At 42.9% G+C, this 24,982-nt stretch overlaps 22 non-coding genes across 22 annotated transcripts; all 22 read left to right on the top strand.

The window, feature by feature from the left end:
* Window positions 1-242: 242 nt before the first annotated feature.
* Window positions 243-314, top strand: Trnae-cuc. Its single transcript has one exon. It is a non-coding gene; the product is annotated as a tRNA-Glu (tRNA).
* A 446-nt stretch (window positions 315-760) lies between these two features.
* Trnae-cuc lies at window positions 761-832 on the top strand. The gene has a single exon. It is a non-coding gene; the product is annotated as a tRNA-Glu (tRNA).
* A 446-nt stretch (window positions 833-1,278) lies between these two features.
* Trnae-cuc lies at window positions 1,279-1,350 on the top strand. Its single transcript has one exon. It is a non-coding gene; the product is annotated as a tRNA-Glu (tRNA).
* A 446-nt stretch (window positions 1,351-1,796) lies between these two features.
* Window positions 1,797-1,868, top strand: Trnae-cuc. Its single transcript has one exon. It is a non-coding gene; the product is annotated as a tRNA-Glu (tRNA).
* A 446-nt stretch (window positions 1,869-2,314) lies between these two features.
* On the top strand, window positions 2,315-2,386 carry Trnae-cuc. Its single transcript has one exon. It is a non-coding gene; the product is annotated as a tRNA-Glu (tRNA).
* Window positions 2,387-2,832: 446 nt separating this feature from the next.
* On the top strand, window positions 2,833-2,904 carry Trnae-cuc. The gene has a single exon. It is a non-coding gene; the product is annotated as a tRNA-Glu (tRNA).
* Window positions 2,905-3,350: 446 nt separating this feature from the next.
* Window positions 3,351-3,422, top strand: Trnae-cuc. Its single transcript has one exon. It is a non-coding gene; the product is annotated as a tRNA-Glu (tRNA).
* A 446-nt stretch (window positions 3,423-3,868) lies between these two features.
* Window positions 3,869-3,940, top strand: Trnae-cuc. Its single transcript has one exon. It is a non-coding gene; the product is annotated as a tRNA-Glu (tRNA).
* Window positions 3,941-4,386: 446 nt separating this feature from the next.
* Trnae-cuc lies at window positions 4,387-4,458 on the top strand. Its single transcript has one exon. It is a non-coding gene; the product is annotated as a tRNA-Glu (tRNA).
* Window positions 4,459-4,904: 446 nt separating this feature from the next.
* Window positions 4,905-4,976, top strand: Trnae-cuc. The gene has a single exon. It is a non-coding gene; the product is annotated as a tRNA-Glu (tRNA).
* Window positions 4,977-5,422: 446 nt separating this feature from the next.
* Window positions 5,423-5,494, top strand: Trnae-cuc. The gene has a single exon. It is a non-coding gene; the product is annotated as a tRNA-Glu (tRNA).
* A 446-nt stretch (window positions 5,495-5,940) lies between these two features.
* Trnae-cuc lies at window positions 5,941-6,012 on the top strand. The gene has a single exon. It is a non-coding gene; the product is annotated as a tRNA-Glu (tRNA).
* A 446-nt stretch (window positions 6,013-6,458) lies between these two features.
* Trnae-cuc lies at window positions 6,459-6,530 on the top strand. Its single transcript has one exon. It is a non-coding gene; the product is annotated as a tRNA-Glu (tRNA).
* A 7,273-nt stretch (window positions 6,531-13,803) lies between these two features.
* On the top strand, window positions 13,804-13,875 carry Trnae-cuc. The gene has a single exon. It is a non-coding gene; the product is annotated as a tRNA-Glu (tRNA).
* Window positions 13,876-14,321: 446 nt separating this feature from the next.
* Window positions 14,322-14,393, top strand: Trnae-cuc. The gene has a single exon. It is a non-coding gene; the product is annotated as a tRNA-Glu (tRNA).
* A 445-nt stretch (window positions 14,394-14,838) lies between these two features.
* Window positions 14,839-14,910, top strand: Trnae-cuc. The gene has a single exon. It is a non-coding gene; the product is annotated as a tRNA-Glu (tRNA).
* Window positions 14,911-15,356: 446 nt separating this feature from the next.
* Trnae-cuc lies at window positions 15,357-15,428 on the top strand. The gene has a single exon. It is a non-coding gene; the product is annotated as a tRNA-Glu (tRNA).
* Window positions 15,429-16,392: 964 nt separating this feature from the next.
* Window positions 16,393-16,464, top strand: Trnae-cuc. Its single transcript has one exon. It is a non-coding gene; the product is annotated as a tRNA-Glu (tRNA).
* A 446-nt stretch (window positions 16,465-16,910) lies between these two features.
* On the top strand, window positions 16,911-16,982 carry Trnae-cuc. The gene has a single exon. It is a non-coding gene; the product is annotated as a tRNA-Glu (tRNA).
* A 964-nt stretch (window positions 16,983-17,946) lies between these two features.
* On the top strand, window positions 17,947-18,018 carry Trnae-cuc. Its single transcript has one exon. It is a non-coding gene; the product is annotated as a tRNA-Glu (tRNA).
* A 446-nt stretch (window positions 18,019-18,464) lies between these two features.
* Window positions 18,465-18,536, top strand: Trnae-cuc. Its single transcript has one exon. It is a non-coding gene; the product is annotated as a tRNA-Glu (tRNA).
* A 446-nt stretch (window positions 18,537-18,982) lies between these two features.
* On the top strand, window positions 18,983-19,054 carry Trnae-cuc. The gene has a single exon. It is a non-coding gene; the product is annotated as a tRNA-Glu (tRNA).
* The last annotated feature ends 5,928 nt before the right edge of the window (window positions 19,055-24,982 follow it).

Here is a 24,982-nt window from a genome sequence, read left to right as displayed (position 1 = left end):
TCAAATACCCGTGCTGTCTCTGCCCTCTGCAGCACGTGGCTCGTGATAATGCGGAGCCCGCAGCTAGTACTTTCAACAATGGGATGTATTGCACCCCTTGCGTCTCTTACGCCACATTAATTTGATCTAAACTATCTAATAACAGATTTGTAGTGAGAAAACACTTACACCAAGGTTAAGATAGTAAAAGGTGCACAAGGGCAAGTCCAACAGTACTCCCCCTTCACTCTCAAAGAGCACATTCCCAGGTGGTCTAGTGGTTAGGATTTGGCGCTCTCACCGCCACGGCCGGGGTTCGATTCCCCGTCTGGGAAGGACATTTTTTGTTTTTCTTCCTGAATATTTGTCTATTGAAAATGTCCCAAGACTACAAACTATTGCATTGGCTAATGAGGAAAGCTTGGGATTTGCATACACTCCATTTCGACCTAACCATAAACGTCACCACTAGTCGCCGGCACACAGGGCGTTCAAATGCTCTTCACAATCATATGTCCTATAACAAACATCGTGCAAAATCAAATACCCGTGCTGTCTTTGCCCTCTGCAGCATGTGTCTCGTGATAATGCGGAGCCCGCAGCTAGTACTTTCAACAATGGGATGTATTGCACCCCTTGCGTCTCTTACGCCACATTAATCAGATCTAAACTATCTAATAACAGATTTGTAGTGAGAAAACACTTACACCAAGGTTAAGAGAGTAAAAGGTGCACAAGGGCAAGTCCGACAGTACTCCCCCTTCACTCTCAAAGAGCACATTCCCAGGTGGTCTAGTGGTTAGGATTTGGCGCTCTCACCGCCACGGCCGGGGTTCGATTCCCCGTCTGGGAAGGACATTTTTTGTTTTTCTTCCTGAATATTTGTCTATTGAAAATGTCCCAAGACTACAAACTATTGCATTGGCTAATGAGGAAAGCTTGGGATTTGCATACACTCCATTTCGACCTAACCATAAACGTCACCACTAGTCGCCGGCACACAGGGCGTTCAAATGCTCTTCACAATCATATGTCCTATAACAAACATCGTGCAAAATCAAATACCCGTGCTGTCTTTGCCCTCTGCAGCATGTGTCTCGTGATAATCCGGAGCCCGCAGCTAGTACTTTCAACAATGGGATGTATTGCACCCCTTGCGTCTCTTACGCCACATTAATTTGATCTAAACTATCTAATAACAGATTTGTAGTGAGAAAACACTTACACCAATGTTAAGATAGTAAAAGGTACACAAGGGCAAGTCCAACAGTACTCCCCCTTCACTCTCAAAGAGCACATTCCCAGGTGGTCTAGTGGTTAGGATTTGGCGCTCTCACCGCCACGGCCGGGGTTCGATTCCCCGTCTGGGAAGGACATTTTTTGTTTTTCTTCCTGAATATTTGTCTATTGAAAATGTCCCAAGACTACAAACTATTGCATTGACTAGTCAGGAAAGCTTGGGATTTGCATACACTCCATTTCGACCTAACCATAAACGTCACCACTAGTCGCCGGCACACAGGGCGTTCAAATGCTCTTCAAAATCATATGTCCTATAACAAACATCGTGCAAAATCAAATACCCGTGCTGTCTCTCCCCTCTGCAGCACGTGTCTCGTGATAATGCGGAGCCCGCAGCTAGTACTTTCAACAATGGGATGTATTGCACCCCTTGCGTCTCTTACGCCACATTAATTTGATCTAAACTATCTAATAACAGATTTGTAGTGAGAAAACACTTACACCAAGGATAAGAGAGTAAAAGGTGCACAAGGGCAAGTCCAACAGTACTCCCCCTTCACTCTCAAAGAGCACATTCCCAGGTGGTCTAGTGGTTAGGATTTGGCGCTCTCACCGCCACGGCCGGGGTTCGATTCCCCGTCTGGGAAGGACATTTTTTGTTTTTCTTCCTGAATATTTGTCTATTGAAAATGTCCAAAGACTACAAACTATTGCATTGACTAGTCAGGAAAGCTTGGGATTTGCATACACTCCATTTCGACCTAACCATAAACGTCACCACTAGTCGCCGGCACACAGGGCGTTCAAATGCTCTTCACAATCATATGTCCTATAACAAACATCGTGCAAAATCAAATACCCGTGCTGTCTCTGCCCTTTGCAGCACGTGTCTCGTGATAATGCGGAGCCCGCAGTTAGTACTTTCAACAATGGGATGTATTGCACCCCTTGCGTCTCTTACGCCACATTAATCAGATCTAAACTATCTAATAACAGATTTGTAGTGAGAAAACACTTACACCAAGGTTAAGAGAGTAAAAGGTGCACAAGGGCAAGTCCGACAGTACTCCCCCTTCACTCTCAAAGAGCACATTCCCAGGTGGTCTAGTGGTTAGGATTTGGCGCTCTCACCGCCACGGCCGGGGTTCGATTCCCCGTCTGGGAAGGACATTTTTTGTTTTTCTTCCTGAATATTTGTCTATTGAAAATGTCCCAAGACTACAAACTATTGCATTGGCTAATGAGGAAAGCTTGGGATTTGCATACACTCCATTTCGACCTAACCATAAACGTCACCACTAGTCGCCGGCACACAGGGCGTTCAAATGCTCTTCACAATCATATGTCCTATAACAAACATCGTGCAAAATCAAATACCCGTGCTGTCTTTGCCCTCTGCAGCATGTGTCTCGTGATAATCCGGAGCCCGCAGCTAGTACTTTCAACAATGGGATGTATTGCACCCCTTGCGTCTCTTACGCCACATTAATTTGATCTAAACTATCTAATAACAGATTTGTAGTGAGAAAACACTTACACCAATGTTAAGATAGTAAAAGGTACACAAGGGCAAGTCCAACAGTACTCCCCCTTCACTCTCAAAGAGCACATTCCCAGGTGGTCTAGTGGTTAGGATTTGGCGCTCTCACCGCCACGGCCGGGGTTCGATTCCCCGTCTGGGAAGGACATTTTTTGTTTTTCTTCCTGAATATTTGTCTATTGAAAATGTCCCAAGACTACAAACTATTGCATTGACTAGTCAGGAAAGCTTGGGATTTGCATACACTCCATTTCGACCTAACCATAAACGTCACCACTAGTCGCCGGCACACAGGGCGTTCAAATGCTCTTCAAAATCATATGTCCTATAACAAACATCGTGCAAAATCAAATACCCGTGCTGTCTCTCCCCTCTGCAGCACGTGTCTCGTGATAATGCGGAGCCCGCAGCTAGTACTTTCAACAATGGGATGTATTGCACCCCTTGCGTCTCTTACGCCACATTAATTTGATCTAAACTATCTAATAACAGATTTGTAGTGAGAAAACACTTACACCAAGGATAAGATAGTAAAAGGTGCACAAGGGCAAGTCCAACAGTACTCCCCCTTCACTCTCAAAGAGCACATTCCCAGGTGGTCTAGTGGTTAGGATTTGGCGCTCTCACCGCCACGGCCGGGGTTCGATTCCCCGTCTGGGAAGGACATTTTTTGTTTTTCTTCCTGAATATTTGTCTATTGAAAATGTCCCAAGACTACAAACTATTGCATTGACTAGTCAGGAAAGCTTGGGATTTGCATACACTCCATTTCGACCTAACCATAAACGTCACCACTAGTCGCCGGCACACAGGGCGTTCAAATGCTCTTCACAATCATATGTCCTATAACAAACATCGTGCAAAATCAAATACCCGTGCTGTCTCTGCCCTTTGCAGCACGTGTCTCGTGATAATGCGGAGCCCGCAGTTAGTACTTTCAACAATGGGATGTGTTGCACCCCTTGCGTCTCTTACGCCACATTAATTTGATCTAAACTATCTAATAACAGATTTGTAGTAAGAAAACACTTACACCAAGGTTAAGAGAGTAAAAGGTGCACAAGGGCAAGTCCAACAGTACTCCCCCTTCACTCTCAAAGAGCACATTCCCAGGTGGTCTAGTGGTTAGGATTTGGCGCTCTCACCGCCACGGCCGGGGTTCGATTCCCCGTCTGGGAAGGACATTTTTTGTTTTTCTTCCTGAATATTTGTCTATTGAAAATGTCCAAAGACTACAAACTATTGCATTGACTAGTCAGGAAAGCTTGGGATTTGCATACACTCCATTTCGACCTAACCATAAACGTCACCACTAGTCGCCGGCACACAGGGCGTTCAAATGCTCTTCACAATCATATGTCCTATAACAAACATCGTGCAAAATCAAATACCCGTGCTGTCTCTGCCCTTTGCAGCACGTGTCTCGTGATAATGCGGAGCCCGCAGTTAGTACTTTCAACAATGGGATGTATTGCACCCCTTGCGTCTCTTACGCCACATTAATTTGATCTAAACTATCTAATAACAGATTTGTAGTAAGAAAACACTTACACCAAGGTTAAGAGAGTAAAAGGTGCACAAGGGCAAGTCCAACAGTACTCCCCCTTCACTCTCAAAGAGCACATTCCCAGGTGGTCTAGTGGTTAGGATTTGGCGCTCTCACCGCCACGGCCGGGGTTCGATTCCCCGTCTGGGAAGGACATTTTTTGTTTTTCTTCCTGAATATTTGTCTATTGAAAATGTCCCAAGACTACAAACTATTGCATTGACTAGTCAGGAAAGCTTGGGATTTGCATACACTCCATTTCGACCTAACCATAAACGTCACCACTAGTCGCCGGCACACAGGGCGTTCAAATGCTCTTCACAATCATATGTCCTATAACAAACATCGTGCAAAATCAAATACCCGTGCTGTCTCTGCCCTCTGCAGCACGTGGCTCGTGATAATGCGGAGCCCGCAGCTAGTACTTTCAACAATGGGATGTATTGCACCCCTTGCGTCTCTCACGCCACATTAATCAGATCTAAACCATCTAATAACAGATTTGTAGTGAGAAAACACTTACACCAAGGATAAGATAGTAAAAGGTGCACAAGGGCAAGTCCAACAGTACTCCCCCTTCACTCTCAAAGAGCACATTCCCAGGTGGTCTAGTGGTTAGGATTTGGCGCTCTCACCGCCACGGCCGGGGTTCGATTCCCCGTCTGGGAAGGACATTTTTTGTTTTTCTTCCTGAATATTTGTCTATTGAAAATGTCCCAAGACTACAAACTATTGCATTGACTAGTCAGGAAAGCTTGGGATTTGCATACACTCCATTTCGACCTAACCATAAACGTCACCACTAGTCGCCGGCACACAGGGCGTTCAAATGCTCTTCACAATCATATGTCCTATAACAAACATCGTGCAAAATCAAATACCCGTGCTGTCTCTGCCCTCTGCAGCACGTGGCTCGTGATAATGCGGAGCCCGCAGCTAGTACTTTCAACAATGGGATGTATTGCACCCCTTGCGTCTCTTACGCCACATTAATTTGATCTAAACTATCTAATAACAGATTTGTAGTGAGAAAACACTTACACCAAGGTTAAGATAGTAAAAGGTGCACAAGGGCAAGTCCAACAGTACTCCCCCTTCACTCTCAAAGAGCACATTCCCAGGTGGTCTAGTGGTTAGGATTTGGCGCTCTCACCGCCACGGCCGGGGTTCGATTCCCCGTCTGGGAAGGACATTTTTTGTTTTTCTTCCTGAATATTTGTCTATTGAAAATGTCCCAAGACTACAAACTATTGCATTGGCTAATGAGGAAAGCTTGGGATTTGCATACACTCCATTTCGACCTAACCATAAACGTCACCACTAGTCGCCGGCACACAGGGCGTTCAAATGCTCTTCACAATCATATGTCCTATAACAAACATCGTGCAAAATCAAATACCCGTGCTGTCTTTGCCCTCTGCAGCATGTGTCTCGTGATAATCCGGAGCCCGCAGCTAGTACTTTCAACAATGGGATGTATTGCACCCCTTGCGTCTCTTACGCCACATTAATTTGATCTAAACTATCTAATAACAGATTTGTAGTGAGAAAACACTTACACCAATGTTAAGATAGTAAAAGGTACACAAGGGCAAGTCCAACAGTACTCCCCCTTCACTCTCAAAGAGCACATTCCCAGGTGGTCTAGTGGTTAGGATTTGGCGCTCTCACCGCCACGGCCGGGGTTCGATTCCCCGTCTGGGAAGGACTTTTTTTGTTTTTCTTCCTGAATATTTGTCTATTGAAAATGTCCCAAGACTACAAACTATTGCATTGACTAGTCAGGAAAGCTTGGGATTTGCATACACTCCATTTCGACCTAACCATAAACGTCACCACTAGTCGCCGGCACACAGGGCGTTCAAATGCTCTTCAAAATCATATGTCCTATAACAAACATCGTGCAAAATCAAATACCCGTGCTGTCTCTCCCCTCTGCAGCACGTGTCTCGTGATAATGCGGAGCCCGCAGCTAGTACTTTCAACAATGGGATGTATTGCACCCCTTGCGTCTCTTACGCCACATTAATTTGATCTAAACTATCTAATAACAGATTTGTAGTAAGAAAACACTTACACCAAGGTTAAGAGAGTAAAAGGTGCACAAGGGCAAGTCCAACAGTACTCCCCCTTCACTCTCAAAGAGCACATTCCCAGGTGGTCTAGTGGTTAGGATTTGGCGCTCTCACCGCCACGGCCGGGGTTCGATTCCCCGTCTGGGAAGGACATTTTTTGTTTTTCTTCCTGAATATTTGTGTTAATGACCAGCATTAATTTGATTATTTCTTTTGTGCGGTAGTCCGTTATAATTAACTTTTAGTTATCTCCCTTGTGTTGATTATTTATGGAGAGGATTGCATGTCGCCGTTGATTTCGCATGCCAGTCACGAAGAAAAACAAAGTAATGATGGGTAAAACACAATCACAACTCAATCTCAAAGCCCATTTGTGTATTTCTCGTCGATTGCAGCGGATTAAATTATCTCAAGACACTAATACGTCTTTGTTCTCTCACGAACAAAAGGTTTTTCTTCATGTGCGCGAAAACTGAACCCCTTGCAACATTCAAACACAGTTCATTCCTCTCATTTAGCACAGAAGTGTTGGAACTTTCAGTTATCCTTTAAAGATGGAATCTACAAAAGGTGGGCCACCAAAACTGTCACTTAATGCTGAATTTGATTCTAAACACTTGCGAAGCACTCGTTCTGAGCCTGGTTTGCCAAGACGGTCTAGTAGATCGACAAAGAGAATTCATCCCGATAGATACGAGTTTAACACAGAAAAACAAGACTTGAAGTATGCTAGGAGTGGTTATGCTGCTCGTTTGACGGCAATTATTAATACAGCAAGGTCTCAAATTACGGAAAAGAGGTCGAAACGAACATTATCAGTGACATGCAACAAAATTGAAGCGGCGGTAAAAGCTCTGTATGATGCCCATAGGCAGTATTTGTCAGTGTTGCATGGTGAAACAGAAAGCCAGCAGGCAATGGATTGGTTTAAGGAAAGGCAGGAAATTGCAAATAAAGCACTGGAAGAAATTGGAGACATTTTAGTGAGCAAATCTGTTAAGTCACTGTCTGTGATAAGCTCACAAGGTGACACTAGATCAATTGAAAGTGAAAATGACAATTACAGCCAAGGAAAGAGCAGCAATACAAATATGGTGTTTAAAGCTGAACAAGCAAAACTGAAAGCATTTTTTGCTGAGGAAGCAGCAAAACTTGCTGCAAAAATGACTGAACTTCATGTAAATCAGTCTAAGCAAATTGCTGAAATGCAGGCCACACAAGTCAAGCAGGAAGCAACACACAGAAAGGATATGGCAGATTTGGAGGTGAAAATGCGTGAAGACATGCTTGAAATAGGTAGTAATGTGGCTGATAGGAAAACTCATTTTCAGGAACATGGAAAACAGGAATATATTCAGAAGTGGTTGGAAGCATCTGATGGTGCTGTCAAGTGTAGTAACGTGGATCAACAAAACCCTCATTCAGAAGCACTTACCCCAAGTATGAAAGAAACACTCAGATCACAACCAACACAACTCAACATACATGTTCCCAGTTTCGAGGTATCTCGACCTCCTGTCACTGTGCAAAACCGTCAACCATACGAACCGATTGACGCATGGATAGATCACCTCATTCTTGGACAAGAAACGATATCCGAGGTGAATTCTTCAGATAAAGATCACCTAACTCATGCTCTTATCAAGCTAGAGAGCGAGCGCGATCTGCCTAAGATTGACTTACCGAAGTTTAGTGGTAAAGCTATTGAATGGCCTTGTTTCATCGAGCGGTTTCATGCGCAAGTACATACTCGACCCGGAATATTTGATGTTCGGCGAATGGACTTACTTCAGTCTCGTTTGGAAGGGGATGCAAAACACCTTGTGCAAGGGCTAGGATCTTCAGGTCGCAACTATGCTTTAGCACTACAAGAGTTAAAGCGTGCCTTCGGCCATCGTATCAAGGTCGCAAGAGCTTTCTTGGAAAGAGTGACCTCAGGATCGATGATTGCAAGTCACGACCCATCATCTCTTCGAAAGTTCTACGTTACTATTCGGGACTGCATTACAACACTTGAGCAATTTCAGTATTTGTCTGAATTACACAGCCCAGATATGGTGCTCAGAATTGCAAGACGTTTACCAAATGACAAAATCACAAAATGGAATGAGTTTGTGCGACACATCACAAGAACTAGAGAACCCAACCTGTATGATCTCAACAATTGGCTAAGGGACAGGGTAGATGCAGATTTCAACCCATATGCCATTGCATTCGCTGCTCATACATCAACCCAAAGGAAATTGTCTAAACATAACGGATCTTCAGGGTACAAGGGACCTGAAAGACAAAGCACAGTATATGCTACGACGGTTTCCATGACTGACATACAAAACAGTAAGACTCCGCTTACTCGAAAAGGTTCAGTCAAGCAATATGACAGTCGTTCAAAGTTACCATGCCCAATGTGTAAACAGCCTCATTATCTATATCACTGTCCACTGTTTTCAAACAAGCCTGTTCCTGAACGAAGTACTGTCGTCACTGAGAATAAGCTTTGTTTCAACTGCTTGAAACCCTCTCACACAGCAGATAAGTGTTTCTCTTTGATGGCATGCCGAGAACCAGGATGTGGCAAGAGACATCACACAATGTTGCATCGAAATAATCCAGAAACAGTTGAAGCAATAAACAAGAAGATGCAGTCATTTGGAAACACAGTGTTCTTTCAGATTGTGCCAATTCTTGCGTATGGACAGAGTGGTAGAGTTATGAAAACGTTTGCATTGTTAGATTCTGCCAGCGATGTCACCTTGATTCATGATGAGTTTGTGCAGGATTTGGGAATCAAAGGAGAACGGCAAACTCTTAAGATGAAAACATGTAATAGTATAACTACAGAGCCATCAAGCAGAGTTTCCCTTAACATTACATCAGCAAATATGCTTGATGCCTCCAACATTCATGTAAAAGAAGCATGGACAGTCAAATCCAATGCTTTTGACTGCCGACCTCAGTGCGTGAATCCAGACTGGAAGCATATCAAACACCTAGACATACCCTCAGTTGAACCAGCACAAATCAAGATGTTGATTGGCTTAAACATTCCTGAGGCACACTTGCAAGTTGAAGTCATTGAGGGACAAAAAGATGAACCAGTTGCTGTTCGCACTGCCCTGGGATGGTCACTCATGGGGGTGGCAAGTAGTGAAAGTAGTGCTGCTCAGGAAGTCCAAGCCAGTGTCAATCTCACAATTACACGCGATCTGGAAATACACGAGAGTGTTGAGCGATTCTGGAAAACTGAGTCCTTTGGAGCTGCGTATGACAAGAAGCAATCATCTTCCATTGATGATCGAAAAGCAGAACACATCCTGAAAGAGACTACCTGTTTAGTGGATGGACATTACCAAGTTGGTATGCTCTGGAAAAAGGCGGATTGCATTCTCCCGAACAACTATGCTGCTGCGGAGAAACGATTCAAGCTCTTGGCAAAGAGACTAATGCATGATAAAGATTTCGGGATCAAGTACAGCAACACTCTGAATGGCTATATATCAAATGGTCATGCACGAAAACTCATGCAGGAGGAAATAGCCAGTGTTTCACCACGAACGTGGTATATACCGCACCATGGAGTCACAAGCCCAAATAAGTCTGGCAAGGTGAGGGTAGTTTTTGATGCGGCTGCAGCATATGCCGGAACATCATTAAATGACAATCTGTTGAGTGGCCCAGATTTAGTGAATAACTTGTTTGGAGTGATTCAGAGGTTCAGGTTATATCAAATTGCCCTCATGGCTGATGTGGAAGGCATGTTCCACCAAGTAAGAGTTTTTGAACATGACTCAGACTCACTAAGATTCTTATGGAAAGCCGACAACCAGCAACCTGGTCCACCTGATGTCTACAAAATGCTTGTCCACATCTTTGGAGCCACCGATTCATGTTCTTGTGCATGTTATGCACTCCAGCAAACTGCTCGCGACAACGCAAATGAATTTCATCCATCAGTGATCAAGGCTGTTTCGAGAGACTTCTACGTTGACGATCTGGTGAAGTCAGTTGAAACTGTAGCTGAAGCGATCCAGATGACACAGGACCTACCAAATCTGATGCAAAAGGGTGGTTTTCATTTACATAAGTGGGTCTCAAACTCAGAGAAAGTCCTTGCTGTCATTCCTGAAAGTCAAAAAGCAAATCAGCCTAAAGACTTTGATTTAGATGAACAACCCCTGCAACGCGCTCTAGGACTGCGCTGGAATGTTGAGCAGGACTGCTTTACATTCAATCCCACACATAGGGATGTGACAAACACTAAAAGAGCTGTAGTCAGTACTGTTTGTTCAATATTCGATCCATGCGGATATCTTGCTCAATTCACCATCCGCGCCAAATTCATGATCCAAGAAATATGGCGACGTGGTCTCGATTGGGATGATACACTTCCAATAGATATCCAAGCAAAATGGGAAGTATGGCACAGCGAGCTGGAACAGTTACACGATTTCAATTTACCCAGGCATCACCTGCTGTTCTCGTCACAGTTTGATCATGTAGAAGTGCATGTATTTGCTGACTCTTCAGAGAAAGGATACGGTGCTGTAGCATATCTTCGGTACTTTCTTAATTCCGGGACAAATACATGCTCATTCCTGGCTGCAAAGACTCATGTTGCACCATTAACTCCACAGTTGACGATACCCAGGCTGGAACTTCAAGGGGCAGTTTTAGCAATCCGTTTGTGGGTTGTGCTGAAAAAAGAGCTGGACCTGAAAATAGAAAGAGTTGTGTTCTGGACAGATTCGAATACTGTGCTACAATATCTGAACAATGAAACGAAACGCTTCAAGCCATTCGTAGCCAACAGAGTGTCGGAAATCCTTGACTCAAGCGACTGTAAGCAGTGGCGTCATGTTGCAAGTGTGGACAATCCAGCTGACCACTCAACAAGAGGACTGCATGCATGCAGCCTAACCCAATCTCATCCATGGTTTCATGGACCAGAATTCCTCTGGTCATCTGAAGACAACTGGCCTTTACATGAGATTCCAGGACACACACCTGGGAATGACCCAGAAATCAAAGGCAAATGTGTGATGAAAAGTCTTGTCAAACGAGATCAATCAGCTCCTGACTTACAAGGCCTCAAGCTGTCGGGCATCTTGGATCCAGCTGACTTTTCATCTTGGCAACGACTTGTCGGCCTGTCGGCATGGACTTTAAGAGCAGTTCGAAACTTTCTGTCAACACTGAAACACAGAGAACTGAAACCAAATCGCAACAAAACAATGACAGTGAGCGAGCGAACAGAGGTCGAGTATCACTTGATTGAAGAAACACAGAGGGAAGCGTTCCCTGAGGAATTTGCTAATCTTGAAGCAGGTCAGGGGCTCTCAGCGAAATCAAAACTCTTTCCGTTGTCTCCGACATTTGACGGTAGATTAATCAGAGTTGGAGGAAGACTGCGCAAAGCTCAGATTCCCAATGAAGCCAAGTATCAGATAATCATGCCTGGCAATCACCCAGTGACTCACCTGATCATGGAAGATATGCATATCAAGTCTGCACATTGTGGCCAAGAGCATATGATAGCACTTGTTAGACAACAATATTGGCCAGTCAATGCAAGGAAAATAGCCAAACAAGTTCTACGCAGTTGCCGTGATTGCCACCGAAGAAGAGCAAAGCCCACCATTGTCAAGATGGCAGATGTGCCTATATGTCGGATTAGTGCTTTTGAAGGCGTGTTTGCTCATACAGGAGTTGATTATTTCGGTCCACTGATGGTGAAGGAACGTAGAAGCACAGTGAAGAGGTGGGGCTGTCTATTTACATGTCTCTCAACAAGAGCCGTCCACATTGAGCTTGCAAATTCACTTGAGACAGATGAATTTTTGTTGGTACTTCGGAGTTTCATAGGACGTCGTGGACATCCTGGTCATCTTTATAGTGACAACGGCACTAATTTCCGCGGTGCAGACAATGAACTGTATCAATGTTTGCAGAACATCCAGCAAACCAAAATTGCTGACTACCTCACCCCGATGAAGATTGAATGGCATTTTAATCCCCCTCTCAGTCCTCACTTTGGTGGAGCGTGGGAAAGGTTAGTGCGTTCTGTCAAAGCCGCCTTGAGGTCAGTCCTGAAAAATCTCCGTGTTCGAGAAACTGTTCTTCGAGTTGCCTTGATCGAAGTTGAAGCTGTCTTGAACAGCAGGCCACTGACCTACAACAGTACCAGCCCAAGCGACTTTACGGCACTTACTCCGAATCACTTTATTCTTGGGAGAGCTGATGTTTGTACTCCACCTGATGTTTTTCATGATAACGAAATCAATAGTAGACGACGGTGGAGACAGGCTCAAGTCATTGCGGATCATGTGTACAAGCGCTGGCAAAAGGAATATTTGCCGGAGCTCACTGTGAGAAGGTGTTGGAGATCAGAATCTCAGAATGTTTCAGTTGGAGATCTCGTTCTGGTGGTCGACGAAGCTAAACCCAGAGGACATTGGGATTTGGCAAGGATCGTCGAGGTTTACGCTGGCGATGATGGACGTGTTCGAGCTTTGAAAGTCCAAACCAAAAATGGTCAGTACATCAGACCAGCGGCTAAGGTGTGTGTGCTTGAGGAATCTGTGTGTAGTGACGCTTAGATGTAGGACTTGCTCAAAGTGAACACAGAGCTCAGATTTCCTATGAACATTCATCTAGATTTATTGATTATCATTTCTTTACTTGGACATTTAGGTTATTAATGGTAGCAAATGCTTTTGACCCTGTCAGGGGGGTGGCTATGTTAATGACCAGCATTAATTTGATTATTTCTTTTGTGCGGTAGTCCGTTATAATTAACTTTTAGTTATCTCCCTTGTGTTGATTATTTATGGAGAGGATTGCATGTCGCCGTTGATTTCGCATGCCAGTCACGAAGAAAAACAAAGTAATGATGGGTAAAACACAATCACAACTCAATCTCAAAGCCCATTTGTGTATTTCTCATCGATTGCAGCGGATTAAATTATCTCAAGACACTAATACGTCTTTGTTCTCTCACGAACAATTTGTCTATTGAAAATGTCCCAAGACTACAAACTATTGCATTGACTAATCAGGAAAGCTTGGGATTTGCATACACTCCATTTCCACCTAACCATAAACGTCACCACTAGTCGCCGGCACACAGGGCGTTCAAATGCTCTTCACAATCATATGTCCTATAACAAACATCGTGCAAAATCAAATACCCGTGCTGTCTCTGCCCTCTGCAGCACGTGGCTCGTGATAATGCGGAGCCCGCAGCTAGTACTTTCAACAATGGGATGTATTGCACCCCTTGCGTCTCTTACGCCACATTAATCAGATCTAAACCATCTAATAACAGATTTGTAGTGAGAAAACACTTACACCAAGGATAAGATAGTAAAAGGTGCACAAGGGCAAGTCCGACAGTACTCCCCATTCACTCTCAAAGAGCACATTCCCAGGTGGTCTAGTGGTTAGGATTTGGCGCTCTCACCGCCACGGCCGGGGTTCGATTCCCCGTCTGGGAAGGACATTTTTTGTTTTTCTTCCTGAATATTTGTCTATTGAAAATGTCCCAAGACTACAAACTATTGCATTGACTAATCAGGAAAGCTTGGGATTTGCATACACTCCATTTCGACCTAACCATAAACGTCACCACTAGTCGCCGGCACACAGGGCGTTCAAATGCTCTTCACAATCATATGTCCTATAACAAACATCGTGCAAAATCAAATACCCGTGCTGTCTCTGCCCTCTGCAGCACGTGGCTCGTGATAATGCGTAGCCCGCAGCTAGTACTTTCAACAATGGGATGTATTGCACCCCTTGCGTCTCTTACGCCACATTAATTTGATCTAAACTATCTAATAACAGATTTGTAGTGAGAAAACACTTACACCAAGGTTAAGATAGTAAAAGGTGCACAAGGGCAAGTCCAACAGTACTCCCCCTTCACTCTCAAAGAGCACATTCCCAGGTGGTCTAGTGGTTAGGATTTGGCGCTCTCACCGCCACGGCCGGGGTTCGATTCCCCGTCTGGGAAGGACATTTTTTGTTTTTCTTCCTGAATATTTGTCTATTGAAAATGTCCCAAGACTACAAACTATTGCATTGACTAGTCAGGAAAGCTTGGGATTTGCATACACTCCATTTCGACCTAACCATAAACGTCACCACTAGTCGCCGGCACACAGGGCGTTCAAATGCTCTTCACAATCATATGTCCTATAACAAACATCGTGCAAAATCAAGACCCGTGCTGTCTCTCCCCTCTGCAGCACGTGTCTCGTGATAATGCGGAGCCCGCAGCTAGTACTTTCAACAATGGGATGTATTGCACCCCTTGCGTCTCTTACGCCACATTAATCAGATCTAAACTATCTAATAACAGATTTGTAGTGAGAAAACACTTACACCAAGGTTAAGAGAGTAAAAGGTGCACAAGGGCAAGTCCGACAGTACTCCCCCTTCACTCTCAAAGAGTACATTCCCAGGTGGTCTAGTGGTTAGGATTTGGCGCTCTCACCGCCACGGCCGGGGTTCGATTCCCCGTCTGGGAAGGACATTTTTTGTTTTTCTTCCTGAATATTTGTCTATTGAAAATGTCCCAAGACTACAAACTATTGCATTGACTAATCAGGAAAGCTTGGGATTTGCATACACTCCATTTCGACCTAACCATAAACGTCACCACTAGTCGCCGGCACACAGGGCGTTCAAATGCTCTTCACAATCATATGTCCTATAACAAACATCGTGCAAAATCAAATACCCGTGCTGTCTTTGCCCTCTGCAGCATGTGTCTCGTGATAATGCGTAGCCCGCAGCTAGTACTTTCAACAATGGGATGTATTGCACCCCTTGCGTCTCTTACGCCACATTAATTTGATCTAAACTATCTAATAACAGATTTGTAGTGAGAAAACACTTACACCAAGGTTAAGAGAGTAAAAGGTGCACAAGGGCAAGTCCGACAGTACTCCCCCTTCACTCTCAAAGAGCACATTCCCAGGTGGTCTAGTGGTTAGGATTTGGCGCTCTCACCGCCACGGCCGGGGTTCGATTCCCCGTCTGGGAAGGACTTTTTTTGTTTTTCTTCCTGAATATTTGTCTATTGAAAATGTCCCAAGACTACAAACTATTGCATTGACTAGTCAGGAAAGCTTGGGATTTGCATACACTCCATTTCGACCTAACCATAAACGTCACCACTAGTCGCCGGCACACAGGGCGTTCAAATGCTCTTCACAATCATATGTCCTATAACAAACATCGTGCAAAATCAAATACCCGTGCTGTCTCTCCCCTCTGCAGCACGTGGCTCGTGATAATGCGGAGCCCGCAGCTAGTACTTTCAACAATGGGATGTATTGCACCCCTTGCGTCTCTTACGCCACATTAATTTGATCTAAACTATCTAATAACAGATTTGTAGTGAGAAAACACTTACACCAAGGTTAAGATAGTAAAAGGTGCACAAGGGCAAGTCCAACAGTACTCCCCCTTCACTCTCAAAGAGCACATTCCCAGGTGGTCTAGTGGTTAGGATTTGGCGCTCTTACCGCCACGGCCGGGGTTCGATTCCCCGTCTGGGAAGGACATTTTTTGTTTTTCTTCCTGAATATTTGTCTATTGAAAATTTCCCAAGACTACAAACTATTGCATTGACTAATGAGGAAAGCTTGGGATTTGCATACACTCCATTTCGACCTAACCATAAACGTCACCACTAGTCGCCGGCACACAGGGCGTTCAAATGCTCTTCACAATCATATGTCCTATAACAAACATCGTGCAAAATCAAATACCCGTGCTGTCTTTGCCCTCTGCAGCATGTGTCTCGTGATAATGCGTAGCCCGCAGCTAGTACTTTCAACAATGGGATGTATTGCACCCCTTGCGTCTCTTACGCCACATTAATTTGATCTAAACTATCTAATAACAGATTTGTAGTGAGAAAACACTTACACCAAGGTTAAGAGAGTAAAAGGTGCACAAGGGCAAGTCCGACAGTACTCCCCCTTCACTCTCAAGGAGCACATTCCCAGGTGGTCTAGTGGTTAGGATTTGGCGCTCTCACCGCCACGGCCGGGGTTCGATTCCCCGTCTGGGAAGGACTTTTTTTGTTTTTCTTCCTGAATATTTGTCTATTGAAAATGTCCCAAGACTACAAACTATTGCATTGACTAGTCAGGAAAGCTTGGGATTTGCATACACTCCATTTCGACCTAACCATAAACGTCACCACTAGTCGCCGGCACACAGGGCGTTCAAATGCTCTTCACAATCATATGTCCTATAACAAACATCGTGCAAAATCAAATACCCGTGCTGTCTCTGCCCTCTGCAGCACGTGGCTCGTGATAATGCGGAGCCCGCAGTTAGTACTTTCAACAATGGGATGTATTGCACCCCTTGCGTCTCTTACGCCACATTAATTTGATCTAAACTATCTAATAACAGATTTGTAGTGAGAAAACACTTACACCAAGGTTAAGATAGTAAAAGGTGCACAAGGGCAAGTCCAACAGTACTCCCCCTTCACTCTCAAAGAGCACATTCCCAGGTGGTCTAGTGGTTAGGATTTGGCGCTCTCACCGCCACGGCCGGGGTTCGATTCCCCGTCTGGGAAGGACATTTTTTGTTTTTCTTCCTGAATATTTGTCTATTGAAAATGTCCCAAGACTACAAACTATTGCATTGACTAGTCAGGAAAGCTTGGGATTTGCATACACTCCATTTCGACCTAACCATAAACGTCACCACTAGTCGCCGGCACACAGGGCGTTCAAATGCTCTTCACAATCATATGTCCTATAACAAACATCGTGCAAAATCAAATACCCGTGCTGTCTTTGCCCTCTGCAGCATGTGTCTCGTGATAATGCGTAGCCCGCAGCTAGTACTTTCAACAATGGGATGTATTGCACCCCTTGCGTCTCTTACGCCACATTAATTTGATCTAAACTATCTAATAACAGATTTGTAGTGAGAAAACACTTACACCAAGGTTAAGATAGTAAAAGGTGCACAAGGGCAAGTCCAACAGTACTCCCCCTTCACTCTCAAAGAGCACATTCCCAGGAGGTCTAGTGGTTAGGATTTGGCGCTCTCACCGCCACGACCGGGGTTCGATTCCCCGTCTGGGAAGGACATTTTTTGTTTTTCTTCCTGAATATTTGTCTATTGAAAATGTCCCAAGACTACAAACTATTGCATTGACTAGTCAGGAAAGCTTGGGATTTGCATACACTCCATTTCGACCTAACCATAAACGTCACCACTAGTCGCCGGCACACAGGGCGTTCAAATGCTCTTCACAATCATATGTCCTATAACAAACATCGTGCAAAATCAAATACCCGTGCTGTCTCTCCCCTCTGCAGCACGTGTCTCGTGATAATGCGGAGCCCGCAGCTAGTACTTTCAACAATGGGATGTATTGCACCCCTTGCGTCTCTTACGCCACATTAATTTGATCTAAACTATCTAATAACAGATTTGTAGTGAGAAAACACTTACACCAAGGTTAAGATAGTAAAAGGTGCACAAGGGCAAGTCCAACAGTACTCCCCCTTCACTCTCAAAGAGCACATTCCCAGGTGGTCTAGTGGTTAGGATTTGGCGCTCTCACCGCCACGGCCGGGGTTCGATTCCCCGTCTGGGAAGGACATTTTTTGTTTTTCTTCCTGAATATTTGTCTATTGAAAATGTCCCAAGACTACAAACTATTGCATTGACTAGTCAGGAAAGCTTGGGATTTGCATACACTCCATTTCGACCTAACCATAAACGTCACCACTAGTCGCCGGCACACAGGGCGTTCAAATGCTCTTCACAATCATATGTCCTATAACAAACATCGTGCAAAATCAAATACCCGTGCTGTCTCTGCCCTCTGCAGCACGTGTCTCGTGATAATGCGGAGCCCGCAGCTAGTACTTTCAACAATGGGATGTATTGCACCCCTTGCGTCTCTTATGCCACATTAATTTGATCTAAACTATCTAATAACAGATTTGTAGTGAGAAAACACTTACACCAAGGATAAGATAGTAAAAGGTGCACAAGGGCAAGTCCAACAGTACTCCCCCTTCACTCTCAAAGAGCACATTCCCAGGTGGTCTAGTGGTTAGGATTTGGCGCTCTCACCGCCACGGCCGGGGTTCGATTCCCCGTCTGGGAAGGACATTTTTTGTTTTTCTTCCTGAATATTTGTCTATTGAAAATGTCCCAAGACTACAAACTATTGCATTGACTAATCAGGAAAGCTTGGGATTTGCATACACTCCATTTCGACCTAACCATAAACGTCACCACTAGTCGCCGGCACACAGGGCGTTCAAATGCTCTTCACAATCATATGTCCTATAACAAACATCGTGCAAAATCAAATACCCGTGCTGTCTCTGCCCTCTGCAGCACGTGGCTCGTGATAATGCGGAGCCCGCAGCTAGTACTTTCAACAATGGGATGTATTGCACCCCTTGCGTCTCTCACGCCACATTAATCAGATCTAAACCATCTAATAACAGATTTGTAGTGAGAAAACACTTACACCAAGGATAAGATAGTAAAAGGTGCACAAGGGCAAGTCCAACAGTACTTCCCCTTCACTCTCAAAGAGCACATTCCCAGGTGGTCTAGTGGTTAGGATTTGGCGCTCTCACCGCCACGGCCGGGGTTCGATTCCCCGTCTGGGAAAGACATTTTTTGTTTTTCTTCCTGAATATTTGTCTATTGAAAATGTCCCAAGACTACAAACTATTGCATTGACTAATCAGGAAAGCTTGGGATTTGCATACACTCCATTTCGACCTAACCATAAACGTCACCACTAGTCGCCGGCACACAGGGCGTTCAAATGCTCTTCACAATCATATGTCCTATAACAAACATCGTGCAAAATCAAATACCCGTGCTGTCTTTGCCCTCTGCAGCATGTGTCTCGTGGTAATGCGGAGCCCGCAGCTAGTACTTTCAACAATGGGATGTATTGCACCCCTTGCGTCTCTTACTCCACATTAATCAGATCTAAACTATCTAATAACAGATTTGTAGTGAGAAAACACTTACACCAAGGATAAGATAGTAAAAGGTGCACAAGGGCAAGTCCGACAGTACTCCCCCTTCACTCTCAAAGAGCACATTCCCAGGAGGTCTAGTGGTTAGGATTTGGCGCTCTCACCGCCACGGCCGCGGTTCGATTCCCGTCTGGGAAGGACATTTTTTGTTTTTCTTCCTGAATATTTGTCTATTGAAAATGTCCCAAGACTACAAACTATTGCATTGACTAATCAGGAAAGCTTGGGATTTGCATACACTCCATTTCGACCTAACCATAAACGTCACCACTAGTCGCCGGCACACAGGGCGTTCAAATGTTCTTCACAATCATATGTCCTATAACAAACATCGTGCAAAATCAAATACCCGTGCTGTCTCTCCCCTCTCCAGCACGTGGCTCGTGAGAATGCGGAGCCCGCAGCTAGTACTTTCAACAATGGGATGTATTGCACCCCTTGCGTCTCTTACGCCACATTAATCAGATCTAAACCATCTAATAACAGATTTGTAGTGAGAAAACACTTACACCAAGGTTAAGAGAGTAAAAGGTGCACAAGGGCAAGTCCGACAGTACTCCCCCTTCACTCTCAAAGAGCACATTCCCAGGTGGTCTAGTGGTTAGGATTTGGCGCTCTGGGCTGTCTCCCTTGGTTTGAAAGAGGGTGGACGTGTTGACATCAGCTCCTGCGATTGCTCTTAATTTGGGATAAATATCGACTGAAGGATTGAGCAAGGATATGTAAAACATCCTCTACACCCTCAATAATCCACGCCGATCAGAAGCAGCAACGTGTGCACGCCTTGTCCTGCATAATGCAGGGACAAGGCACGGACAAGGCTCATGATGAAAAGAGACAACATGGCGGACTGTCCTCGATTGACTTTCGGAAACGTGAGTACAAAAAAGAAGCAACATTAAGAGTGGACACTGGATTCGATAGAGTGAAAGCATCAGACATCCTTAATGCAATAGAAGATGACTTTGGTGATGATAGTGTTTTTGCCTGTGTGCCACGAGGCGGGTGTTATGAAGTTACACTGTGTGACGAGGAAACAGCAAAAGTTGTGGCGGGGGGTATTTCTATCAAAGGTAAATCGTACAACTGTAGAATTGTTACGGATCGATCTTTGGTTGTGTCATTTCTACATCTAACCCCATACATTGAAGACAGTCAAATCATTGACATGTTACATGCATTTGGAGTTGAGGTCATCTCCAACATCAAAAGGCATTTTATAAAAGATGCAAAGAGAAAGATCACAGATGGAACAAGGTATGTTAGAGTGAAATTTCCAGGGCAACTGAAATCACTATCTTACAGTGTACGATTTAACACTTGCGATGGCCCACAACCCTTTCGGGTCATACACAATGGACAAGTAAAAACATGTAATTTATGCTTTGAAACAGATCATGTTATGGCTGAATGCCCATCTGTGGAGTGCCGTGTGTGCCATGGACAGGGACATATTGCAAGAGCATGTCCTCAAAAACAACGTTGTGACGAATGCAAAAACAAAATGAGTCACTGTATGTGTTATAATGACAAGAAAGACAAACCAGTCACAGAACTCAGTAGAGATACTTCTGTATCGGAAGAAGAAATAGTTAATGACGATGTCACTGTTGACCCTTTCAGTGTGAATATGGAAACGATTGACGGTGATGAAGCCAATCATGAGAATGACTGGTCGTTTTCGGCCGTCACTGAAGCCAACAAAAACACTGATAAAATGCCGGTTGCTACATCCGTTACAGAGCACATTATGGCTGATGATAATGTACAAGAAGGAATGAATGTAGAAAGTGAGAATGAGAGAAGAGTGGATAAAAGCGAGATCGCAGATGAACGAAAGGGAGAGAAAAAGGTTAGTTCAGAGAAAATAGATGATAACTCTGATGTTAAGCAGGATACTAAATTTAGAAAGATTCAGGGCATGAATGAAGAAAGGGTTGTGAACTTGTCAGAAGAAAGAAAGAGGAAAAAAGCCGCTAATGGAGAGAATGGCATGGGTATGAAACAGATGAGAAAGGCCAAGGCGAGAGCCAAAGCTGAGGCCAGGGCCAAAGTGGAGGCAAGGAATGATAGTGTGAATGAAAGTGAATGTGAACAGGAAGATTAATTATGTATCTCTCTTGTCAAACGTTCATTCTCATGGTGTTAATCATGTCATGGAATGTAAATGGTCTTCGTGATTTTTCAAAAGTAGATCATGTTTTCACAACCGTGAAAAATTCACATGCAGACATTTGTTTTCTGCAGGAAACTTTCTGGGATGATGATTTCATCAAACAATATAAACATCTTTGGCAAGGACAAATATTTTTCAACAATTGTCCCAGTGAAAAAAGAAAAGGAGTTGCAATACTTTTCTCATCACGTTTTCCCAACAAGGTAAATTTTCACAGTTGTGACAACAATGGTAGACTCTTAAAAGTTACATTTGAAAATGACAATATTTTGTATTCATGTGTCAATCTATATGCCCCAAATAATACGACAGACAGAATTGAGTTTTTTGACACGTTAGCAACATATCTATCAGGCAATAACGTGATAGCAGCAGGAGATTATAATGAAATATTAGATATATTTATGGATAGAGCATCAAATATGAAAACATTCAATATGAGAAGCAGTGATAAATTACAGGGTATTATTCATTCCCAAAATTTATGTGACATTTGGAGGTACAGAAATCCAGATAAAAGAGAATTCACAAGACAGCAAATTGTCGAAGGCGAAATGAAACAGTCTCGCATTGATTTCTTTCTGATTTCCAGATCATTAATTCCTTATGCAATAAACACGTATATCAAATATTCAACTAAAAGTGATCACAATATCACCTGTCTTAATTTAGATTTCTCTCGTGTAGAGAGAGGTGCTGGATTATGGGTTTTTAATAATCAGTTGTTACGGGACACTGACTTTAAGTCAAAAGTCATAAGTATCATCAATGAAAATTTATTGTGTTCACTCTATGAAGATGAAACATTAATATGGTGGGACAATCTCAAATATCAAGTTAAAAAATGTGCAATATATTATAGTTGCAAAAAAAGTAAACAAGAAAAATGTGAATATTATAAATTGCAAAATAATCTAAGACGTGAGTATGACAAATTATCTAAATCTCCTAATCATGATATTGCATACATCCAACGTCTTCAAAAAGACTCGTCACGATATGGCTGAAATATTGCCCATGTGACGTTAAATAATAACTCACTCACTCTTCAAAAAGAATTGGAGATTCATGAGGAAAATAAATGTGAAGGGGCTATTCTCCGCTCAAAAGTTCAGTGGGCATTGGAATGTGATAAAAATACATCTTTTTTCTTACATTTGGAGAAATGTAAACAGGAATCCAACTGCATTAAAGAAATAATGACAGAAAATGGTTTAACTCGTCGAACCAAAGATATTCTTGATCATGCATATACATTCTATTCTAAATTGTATTCCGGAGAAACTGATTTATATAAACAAGATAAAATTCTGAATCTAATAACTGATGTTCTTCCAGAGGAAGATCGAGATAGTCTTGATGAAGATATTTCAATAGAAGATCTCACTAAAGCTTTAAAAGGTATGAAACGTCATAAATCGCCTGGTAATGACGGTCTCACAGTTGAATTTTATGCTGAATTCTGGGATATACTGAATCCCATATTTGCACGGGTTGTGAAATGTATTTTTGAAGAAAAAGGCATGTCAAGATCCATGAAAAAAGGTGTCATTAGCCTCTTCTACAAAAATAAGGGTGATAAAACTGACATCAGAAATTTTAGACCAATTTCATTATTCAATGTTGATTCTAAACTTATATCTCGTTCACATGCACTTAAATTAAAAACAGTTATGGCAAAAATAATTTCACCGGAACAATCATGTTGTGTTCCAGGACGAGATATTTCGGACGACATCCTGTCTGTGAGAGATGTAATTGACCTCGTAGAAAACGCAAATGAAAATGCATATTTAATCATCATAGATCAAGAAAAAGCATTCGATCGTGTTTCGCATTCATTCATCTTCAAGATTTTGGAAAAACTAAACTTCGGTAAAGCTTTCATTTCATGGATTAAAACTTTATACACTGATTTAAAAAGCAGTGTCAAAATTAATGGTCACCTCACACCATATTTTCCAATAGGCCAATCTGTCAGACAAGGTGATCCGCTCAGCAGTTTAATATTTGTTATTGTTAGTCAACCTTTAAATTTGTTAATTAAGGCTGATTCATCTATTCATGGGGTAAAAATCAATAGTTATTGCTCGTCTTTAATATATCAGCATGCAGACGACACTACAGTTACAGTGTCTGATGCACAGTCTGTATATATTACCTTTAACACTGTCAGTGAGTATTGTGATGCTACAGGGGCAAAAGTCAATTTAACAAAATCTCAAGTTTTGTGTTTAGGTACAGCCCGCACAAACAGTGTGAATTTTAACTTACCAATTATTGTTAAAAATGACTGTGTCAAATTATTGGGAATTTTCCTAGGTCCAGATAAAGCTCTCTGTGAAAGCAAAAACTGGAAAATCAAAATATCGAAACTTAAATCCCTGTTGGGATTTTGGTCACAAAGAAAGTTAACCCTGCAAGGGAAGTCTATTGTTATAAATACATTTATCATGTCAAGGTTGTGGTATACTGTGCATGTAGTGCCTGTCCCGGAGTGGGCAAGGAAAGAGATTGATTCTATCATTTCACATTTTATCTGGTGTGGTAAAACACCTCTTATCAAACATTCAACATGTTTGGGTCATTTTGAACAAGGAGGATTATCAATTCCAAGTTTTAAATACAAAATATATGCATTCAGATTAAAGTTGATTAGAAAATTCATGGATGGCAATTTTCATGCAGTATGGAAACAAACGTGTTCCATATTTATATCCCAATACATGAATATGGGTTTGACTAAAAATATTTTTAGCATTGTTTACAGTCGTCCTGGTTTGAGCCGTATCAACCCGTTCTATGCTGAGGTTCTGAAAGCATGGGACGAAATCACGTGCAGCAGGCGACTACTTGTCACGGAGCACGGGGATATCATGTCTCAACCATTGTTTCATAATCCACATATTTGCTATCAAGGAAAAACGCTACTGTTTACATTTTTGATTGATTCAGGTCTTGTTACTGTTGCAGATATTTGTTATGAGTTTATCCCTGGCTTCCTACCACTTTCGGCAATAATAGAGATAGTAAACGACAACCGACATGATATCTCTGTGTCAACGATACAAACTGCATATTATATTATTATTCAATCTCTACCAAATGAATGGTTGCCCATTTTGTACAATAAAACGATAAATCATAACAATGGACACTATACAGATGCTTTTATTTGCACAGATGATGGAAATATTGCTTCTGAAGAACTTACAGTGAAATTTAGTTATTCCTTATTTGTAAAAGAATTATTTTGTGAACCAACAGCCATTTCCTTCTGGGATAAATTTGCTGTTAATATCAATTGGAATAAAGTATGGAAAAATGTATTCTTCAATGACAAATCATCTGAGCAAATAGATTTGGATTTCA

The sequence above is a fragment of the Haliotis rufescens genome, unplaced genomic scaffold, assembly GCF_023055435.1.
Source record: "Haliotis rufescens isolate VD_foot unplaced genomic scaffold, xgHalRufe1.0.p SCAF_6, whole genome shotgun sequence".
Classification (NCBI taxonomy): Eukaryota; Metazoa; Mollusca; class Gastropoda; order Lepetellida; family Haliotidae; genus Haliotis; species Haliotis rufescens.
This window is presented reverse-complemented; position numbering and strand designations above follow the sequence as displayed.